This window comes from Poecilia mexicana, unplaced genomic scaffold (assembly GCF_051168715.1).
Source record: "Poecilia mexicana isolate PSO_F unplaced genomic scaffold, ASM5116871v1 scaffold_6, whole genome shotgun sequence".
NCBI lineage: Eukaryota > Metazoa > Chordata > Actinopteri > Cyprinodontiformes > Poeciliidae > Poecilia > Poecilia mexicana.
This window is the reverse complement of record NW_028263375.1, coordinates 28,063,060-28,068,059: the sequence shown is the minus strand read 5'-3', so window position 1 is coordinate 28,068,059 and position 5,000 is coordinate 28,063,060. Positions and strand designations below refer to the sequence as shown.

At 54.8% G+C, this 5,000-nt stretch overlaps 19 non-coding genes and 1 pseudogene across 19 annotated transcripts in view; all 20 read left to right on the top strand.

Annotated features, from left to right (window-relative positions):
- The window catches only part of LOC148158876 (5S ribosomal RNA), a 119-nt gene extending 31 nt beyond the window's left edge, over positions 1-88 (top strand). Inside the window, exon 1 of the ribosomal RNA XR_015763230.1 lies at positions 1-88. This exon is cut by the window's left edge and continues 31 nt beyond it. This is a non-coding gene — a ribosomal RNA (5S ribosomal RNA).
- Positions 89-221: 133 nt separating this feature from the next.
- LOC148158875 (5S ribosomal RNA) lies at positions 222-340 on the top strand. The gene has a single exon (XR_015763354.1). It is a non-coding gene; the product is annotated as a 5S ribosomal RNA (ribosomal RNA).
- A 137-nt stretch (positions 341-477) lies between these two features.
- LOC148158874 (5S ribosomal RNA) lies at positions 478-596 on the top strand. Its single transcript, XR_015763228.1, has one exon. It is a non-coding gene; the product is annotated as a 5S ribosomal RNA (ribosomal RNA).
- A 137-nt stretch (positions 597-733) lies between these two features.
- On the top strand, positions 734-852 carry LOC148158873 (5S ribosomal RNA). Its single transcript, XR_015763405.1, has one exon. It is a non-coding gene; the product is annotated as a 5S ribosomal RNA (ribosomal RNA).
- A 137-nt stretch (positions 853-989) lies between these two features.
- On the top strand, positions 990-1,108 carry LOC148158872 (5S ribosomal RNA). Its single transcript, XR_015763227.1, has one exon. It is a non-coding gene; the product is annotated as a 5S ribosomal RNA (ribosomal RNA).
- Positions 1,109-1,245: 137 nt separating this feature from the next.
- LOC148158871 (5S ribosomal RNA) lies at positions 1,246-1,364 on the top strand. The gene has a single exon (XR_015763226.1). It is a non-coding gene; the product is annotated as a 5S ribosomal RNA (ribosomal RNA).
- Positions 1,365-1,501: 137 nt separating this feature from the next.
- LOC148158870 (5S ribosomal RNA) lies at positions 1,502-1,620 on the top strand. Its single transcript, XR_015763225.1, has one exon. It is a non-coding gene; the product is annotated as a 5S ribosomal RNA (ribosomal RNA).
- Positions 1,621-1,757: 137 nt separating this feature from the next.
- LOC148158869 (5S ribosomal RNA) lies at positions 1,758-1,876 on the top strand. Its single transcript, XR_015763251.1, has one exon. It is a non-coding gene; the product is annotated as a 5S ribosomal RNA (ribosomal RNA).
- Positions 1,877-2,013: 137 nt separating this feature from the next.
- On the top strand, positions 2,014-2,132 carry LOC148158868 (5S ribosomal RNA). Its single transcript, XR_015763551.1, has one exon. It is a non-coding gene; the product is annotated as a 5S ribosomal RNA (ribosomal RNA).
- A 137-nt stretch (positions 2,133-2,269) lies between these two features.
- LOC148158867 (5S ribosomal RNA) lies at positions 2,270-2,388 on the top strand. The gene has a single exon (XR_015763224.1). It is a non-coding gene; the product is annotated as a 5S ribosomal RNA (ribosomal RNA).
- A 137-nt stretch (positions 2,389-2,525) lies between these two features.
- Positions 2,526-2,644, top strand: LOC148158866 (5S ribosomal RNA). Its single transcript, XR_015763550.1, has one exon. It is a non-coding gene; the product is annotated as a 5S ribosomal RNA (ribosomal RNA).
- A 137-nt stretch (positions 2,645-2,781) lies between these two features.
- On the top strand, positions 2,782-2,900 carry LOC148158865 (5S ribosomal RNA). The gene has a single exon (XR_015763223.1). It is a non-coding gene; the product is annotated as a 5S ribosomal RNA (ribosomal RNA).
- Positions 2,901-3,037: 137 nt separating this feature from the next.
- LOC148158864 (5S ribosomal RNA) lies at positions 3,038-3,156 on the top strand. The gene has a single exon (XR_015763222.1). It is a non-coding gene; the product is annotated as a 5S ribosomal RNA (ribosomal RNA).
- A 137-nt stretch (positions 3,157-3,293) lies between these two features.
- On the top strand, positions 3,294-3,412 carry LOC148158863 (5S ribosomal RNA). Its single transcript, XR_015763221.1, has one exon. It is a non-coding gene; the product is annotated as a 5S ribosomal RNA (ribosomal RNA).
- Positions 3,413-3,549: 137 nt separating this feature from the next.
- On the top strand, positions 3,550-3,668 carry LOC148158862 (5S ribosomal RNA). The gene has a single exon (XR_015763240.1). It is a non-coding gene; the product is annotated as a 5S ribosomal RNA (ribosomal RNA).
- Positions 3,669-3,805: 137 nt separating this feature from the next.
- LOC148158861 (5S ribosomal RNA) lies at positions 3,806-3,924 on the top strand. Its single transcript, XR_015763220.1, has one exon. It is a non-coding gene; the product is annotated as a 5S ribosomal RNA (ribosomal RNA).
- Positions 3,925-4,061: 137 nt separating this feature from the next.
- On the top strand, positions 4,062-4,180 carry LOC148158860 (5S ribosomal RNA; annotated as a pseudogene).
- A 133-nt stretch (positions 4,181-4,313) lies between these two features.
- LOC148158859 (5S ribosomal RNA) lies at positions 4,314-4,432 on the top strand. The gene has a single exon (XR_015763219.1). It is a non-coding gene; the product is annotated as a 5S ribosomal RNA (ribosomal RNA).
- A 137-nt stretch (positions 4,433-4,569) lies between these two features.
- LOC148158858 (5S ribosomal RNA) lies at positions 4,570-4,688 on the top strand. Its single transcript, XR_015763217.1, has one exon. It is a non-coding gene; the product is annotated as a 5S ribosomal RNA (ribosomal RNA).
- Positions 4,689-4,825: 137 nt separating this feature from the next.
- On the top strand, positions 4,826-4,944 carry LOC148158857 (5S ribosomal RNA). Its single transcript, XR_015763216.1, has one exon. It is a non-coding gene; the product is annotated as a 5S ribosomal RNA (ribosomal RNA).
- Positions 4,945-5,000: the final 56 nt, after the last annotated feature.

Sequence of the window (5,000 nt, the reverse complement as noted above, 5' to 3'; positions counted from 1 at the left end):
ATCTCGTCTGATCTCGGAAGCTAAGCAGGGTCGGGCCTGGTTAGTACTTGGATGGGAGACCGCCTGGGAATACCAGGTGCTGTAAGCCTTTTTGTGCAGCAGAGGGTGCTGCTGCTCCCTTTGGGCTACACGTCATGTATTTACTTTGTCAGGCCCAACAAAAAGCAAGCGCCAGCTAGCTGCTCTGCTGTACAAAATGCTGGAGCTGACTTTGCTTTTCGGCTTACGGCCACACTACCTTGAGAACGCCCGATCTCATCTGATCTCGGAAGCTAAGCAGGGTCGGGCCTGGTTAGTACTTGGATGGGAGACCGCCTGGGAATACCAGGTGCTGTAAGCCTTTTTGTGCAGCAGAGGGTGCTGCTGCTCCCTTTGGGCTACGCGTCCGACATGCATTTACGTTGTCAGGCCCAACAAAAAGCAAGCGCCAGCTAGCTGCTCTGCTGTACAAAATGCTGGAGCTGACGCTGCTTTTTGGCTTACGGCCACACTACCTTGAGAACGCCCGATCTCGTCTGATCTCGGAAGCTAAGCAGGGTCGGGCCTGGTTAGTACTTGGATGGGAGACCGCCTGGGAATACCAGGTGCTGTAAGCCTTTTTGTGCAGCAGAGGGTGCTGCTGCTCCCTTTGGGCTACGCGTCCGACATGCATTTACTTTGTCAGGCCCAACAAAAAGCAAGCGCCAGCTAGCTGCTCTGCTGTACAAAATGCTGGAGCTGACGCTGCTTTTTGGCTTACGGCCACACTACTTTGAGAACGCCCGATCTCGTCTGATCTCGGAAGCTAAGCAGGGTCGGGCCTGGTTAGTACTTGGATGGGAGACCGCCTGGGAATACCAGGTGCTGTAAGCCTTTTTGTGCAGCAGAGGGTGCTGCTGCTACCTTTGGGCTACGCGTCCGACATGCATTTAGTTTGTCAGGCCCAACAAAAAGCAAGCGCCAGCTAGCTGCTCTGCTGTACAAAATGCTGGAGCTGACGCTGCTTTTCAGCTTACGGCCACACTACCTTGAGAACGCCCGATCTCGTCTGATCTCGGAAGCTAAGCAGGGTCGGGCCTGGTTAGTACTTGGATGGGAGACCGCCTGGGAATACCAGGTGCTGTAAGCCTTTTTGTGCAGCAGAGGGTGCTGCTGCTCCCTTTGGGCTACGCGTCCGACATGCATTTACTTTGTCAGGCCCAACAAAAAGCAAGCGCCAGCTAGCTGCTCTGCTGTACAAAATGCTGGAGCTGACGCTGCTTTTCGGCTTACGGCCACACTACCTTGAGAACGCCCGATCTCGTCTGATCTCGGAAGCTAAGCAGGGTCGGGCCTGGTTAGTACTTGGATGGGAGACCGCCTGGGAATACCAGGTGCTGTAAGCCTTTTTGTGCAGCAGAGGGTGCTGCTGCTCCCTTTGGGCTACGCGTCCGACATGCATTTAGTTTGTCACGCCCAACAAAAAGCAAGCGCCAGCTAGCTGCTCTGCTGTACAAAATGCTGGAGCTGACGCTGCTTTTTGGCTTACGGCCACACTACCTTGAGAACGCCCGATCTCGTCTGATCTCGGAAGCTAAGCAGGGTCGGGCCTGGTTAGTACTTGGATGGGAGACCGCCTGGGAATACCAGGTGCTGTAAGCCTTTTTGTGCAGCAGAGGGTGCTGCTGCTCCCTTTGGGCTACGCGTCCGACATGCATTTACTTTGTCAGGCCCAACAAAAAGCAAGCGCCAGCTAGCTGCTCTGCTGTACAAAATGCTGGAGCTGACGCTGCTTTATGGCTTACGGCCACACTACCTTGAGAACGCCCGATCTCGTCTGATCTCGGAAGCTAAGCAGGGTCAGGCCTGGTTAGTACTTGGATGGGAGACCGCCTGGGAATACCAGGTGCTGTAAGCCTTTTTGTGCAGCAGAGGGTGCTGCTGCTCCCTTTGGGCTACGCGTCCGACATGCATTTACTTTGTCAGGCCCAACAAAAAGCAAGCGCCAGCTAGCTGCTCTGCTGTACAAAATGCTGGAGCTGACGCTGCTTTTCGGCTTACGGCCACACTACCTTGAGAACGCCCGATCTCGTCTGATCTCGGAAGCTAAGCAGGGTCGGGCCTGGTTAGTACTTGGATGGGAGACCGCCTGGGAATACCAGGTGCTGTAATCCTTTTTGTGCAGCAGAGGGTGCTGCTGCTCCCTTTGGGCTACGCGTCCGACATGCATTTACTTTGTCAGGCCCAACAAAAAGCAAGCGCCAGCTAGCTGCTCTGCTGTACAAAATGCTGGAGCTGACGCTGCTTTTCGGCTTACGGCCACACTACCTTGAGAACGCCCGATCTCGTCTGATCTCGGAAGCTAAGCAGGGTCGGGCCTGGTTAGTACTTGGATGGGAGACCGCCTGGGAATACCAGGTGCTGTAAGCCTTTTTGTGCAGCAGAGGGTGCTGCTGCTCCCTTTGGGCTACGCGTCCGACATGCATTTACTTTGTCAGGCCCAACAAAAAGCAAGCGCCAGCTAGCTGCTCTGCTGTACAAAATGCTGGAGCTGACGCTGCTTTATGGCTTACGGCCACACTACCTTGAGAACGCCCGATCTCGTCTGATCTCGGAAGCTAAGCAGGGTCGGGCCTGGTTAGTACTTGGATGGGAGACCGCCTGGGAATACCAGGTGCTGTAATCCTTTTTGTGCAGCAGAGGGTGCTGCTGCTCCCTTTGGGCTACGCGTCCGACATGCATTTACTTTGTCAGGCCCAACAAAAAGCAAGCGCCAGCTAGCTGCTCTGCTGTACAAAATGCTGGAGCTGACGCTGCTTTTCGGCTTACGGCCACACTACCTTGAGAACGCCCGATCTCGTCTGATCTCGGAAGCTAAGCAGGGTCGGGCCTGGTTAGTACTTGGATGGGAGACCGCCTGGGAATACCAGGTGCTGTAAGCCTTTTTGTGCAGCAGAGGGTGCTGCTGCTCCCTTTGGGCTACGCGTCCGACATGCATTTACTTTGTCAGGCCCAACAAAAAGCAAGCGCCAGCTAGCTGCTCTGCTGTACAAAATGCTGGAGCTGACGCTGCTTTTCGGCTTACGGCCACACTACCTTGAGAACGCCCGATCTCGTCTGATCTCGGAAGCTAAGCAGGGTCGGGCCTGGTTAGTACTTGGATGGGAGACCGCCTGGGAATACCAGGTGCTGTAAGCCTTTTTGTGCAGCAGAGGGTGCTGCTGCTCCCTTTGGGCTACGCGTCCGACATGCATTTAGTTTGTCAGGCCCAACAAAAAGCAAGCGCCAGCTAGCTGCTCTGCTGTACAAAATGCTGGAGCTGACGCTGCTTTTTGGCTTACGGCCACACTACCTTGAGAACGCCCGATCTCGTCTGATCTCGGAAGCTAAGCAGGGTCGGGCCTGGTTAGTACTTGGATGGGAGACCGCCTGGGAATACCAGGTGCTGTAAGCCTTTTTGTGCAGCAGAGGGTGCTGCTGCTCCCTTTGGGCTACGCGTCCGACATGCATTTACTTTGTCAGGCCCAACAAAAAGCAAGCGCCAGCTAGCTGCTCTGCTGTACAAAATGCTGGAGCTGACGCTGCTTTATGGCTTACGGCCACACTACCTTGAGAACGCCCGATCTCGTCTGATCTCGGAAGCTAAGCAGGGTCAGGCCTGGTTAGTACTTGGATGGGAGACCGCCTGGGAATACCAGGTGCTGTAAGCCTTTTTGTGCAGCAGAGGGTGCTGCTGCTCCCTTTGGGCTACGCGTCCGACATGCATTTAGTTTGTCAGGCCCAACAAAAAGCAAGCGCCAGCTAGCTGCTCTGCTGTACAAAATGCTGGAGCTGACGCTGCTTTTCAGCTTACGGCCACACTACCTTGAGAACGCCCGATCTCGTCTGATCTCGGAAGCTAAGCAGGGTCGGGCCTGGTTAGTACTTGGATGGGAGACCGCCTGGGAATACCAGGTGCTGTAAGCCTTTTTGTGCAGCAGAGGGTGCTGCTGCTCCCTTTGGGCTACGCGTCCGACATGCATTTACTTTGTCAGGCCCAACAAAAAGCAAGCGCCAGCTAGCTGCTCTGCTGTACAAAATGCTGGAGCTGACGCTGCTTTTTGGCTTACGGCCACACTACTTTGAGAACGCCCGATCTCGTCTGATCTCGGAAGCTAAGCAGGGTCGGGACTGGTTAGTACTTTGATGGGAGACCGCCTGGGAGTACCAGGTGCTGTAAGCCTTTTTGTGCAGCAGAGGGTGCTGCTGCTCCCTTTGGGCTACACGTCATGTATTTACTTTGTCAGGCCCAACAAAAAGCAAGCGCCAGCTAGCTGCTCTGCTGTACAAAATGCTGGAGCTGACTTTGCTTTTCGGCTTACGGCCACACTACCTTGAGAACGCCCGATCTCGTCTGATCTCGGAAGCTAAGCAGGGTCGGGCCTGGTTAGTACTTGGATGGGAGACCGCCTGGGAATACCAGGTGCTGTAAGCCTTTTTGTGCAGCAGAGGGTGCTGCTGCTCCCTTTGGGCTACGCGTCCGACATGCATTTAGTTTGTCAGGCCCAACAAAAAGCAAGCGCCAGCTAGCTGCTCTGCTGTACAAAATGCTGGAGCTGACTTTGCTTTTCGGCTTACGGCCACACTACCTTGAGAACGCCCGATCTCGTCTGATCTCGGAAGCTAAGCAGGGTCGGGCCTGGTTAGTACTTGGATGGGAGACCGCCTGGGAATACCAGGTGCTGTAAGCCTTTTTGTGCAGCAGAGGGTGCTGCTGCTCCCTTTGGGCTACGCGTCCGACATGCATTTAGTTTGTCAGGCCCAACAAAAAGCAAGCGCCAGCTAGCTGCTCTGCTGTACAAAATGCTGGAGCTGACGCTGCTTTTCAGCTTACGGCCACACTACCTTGAGAACGCCCGATCTCGTCTGATCTCGGAAGCTAAGCAGGGTCGGGCCTGGTTAGTACTTGGATGGGAGACCGCCTGGGAATACCAGGTGCTGTAAGCCTTTTTGTGCAGCAGAGGGTGCTGCTGCTCCCTTTGGGCTACACGTCATGTATTTAC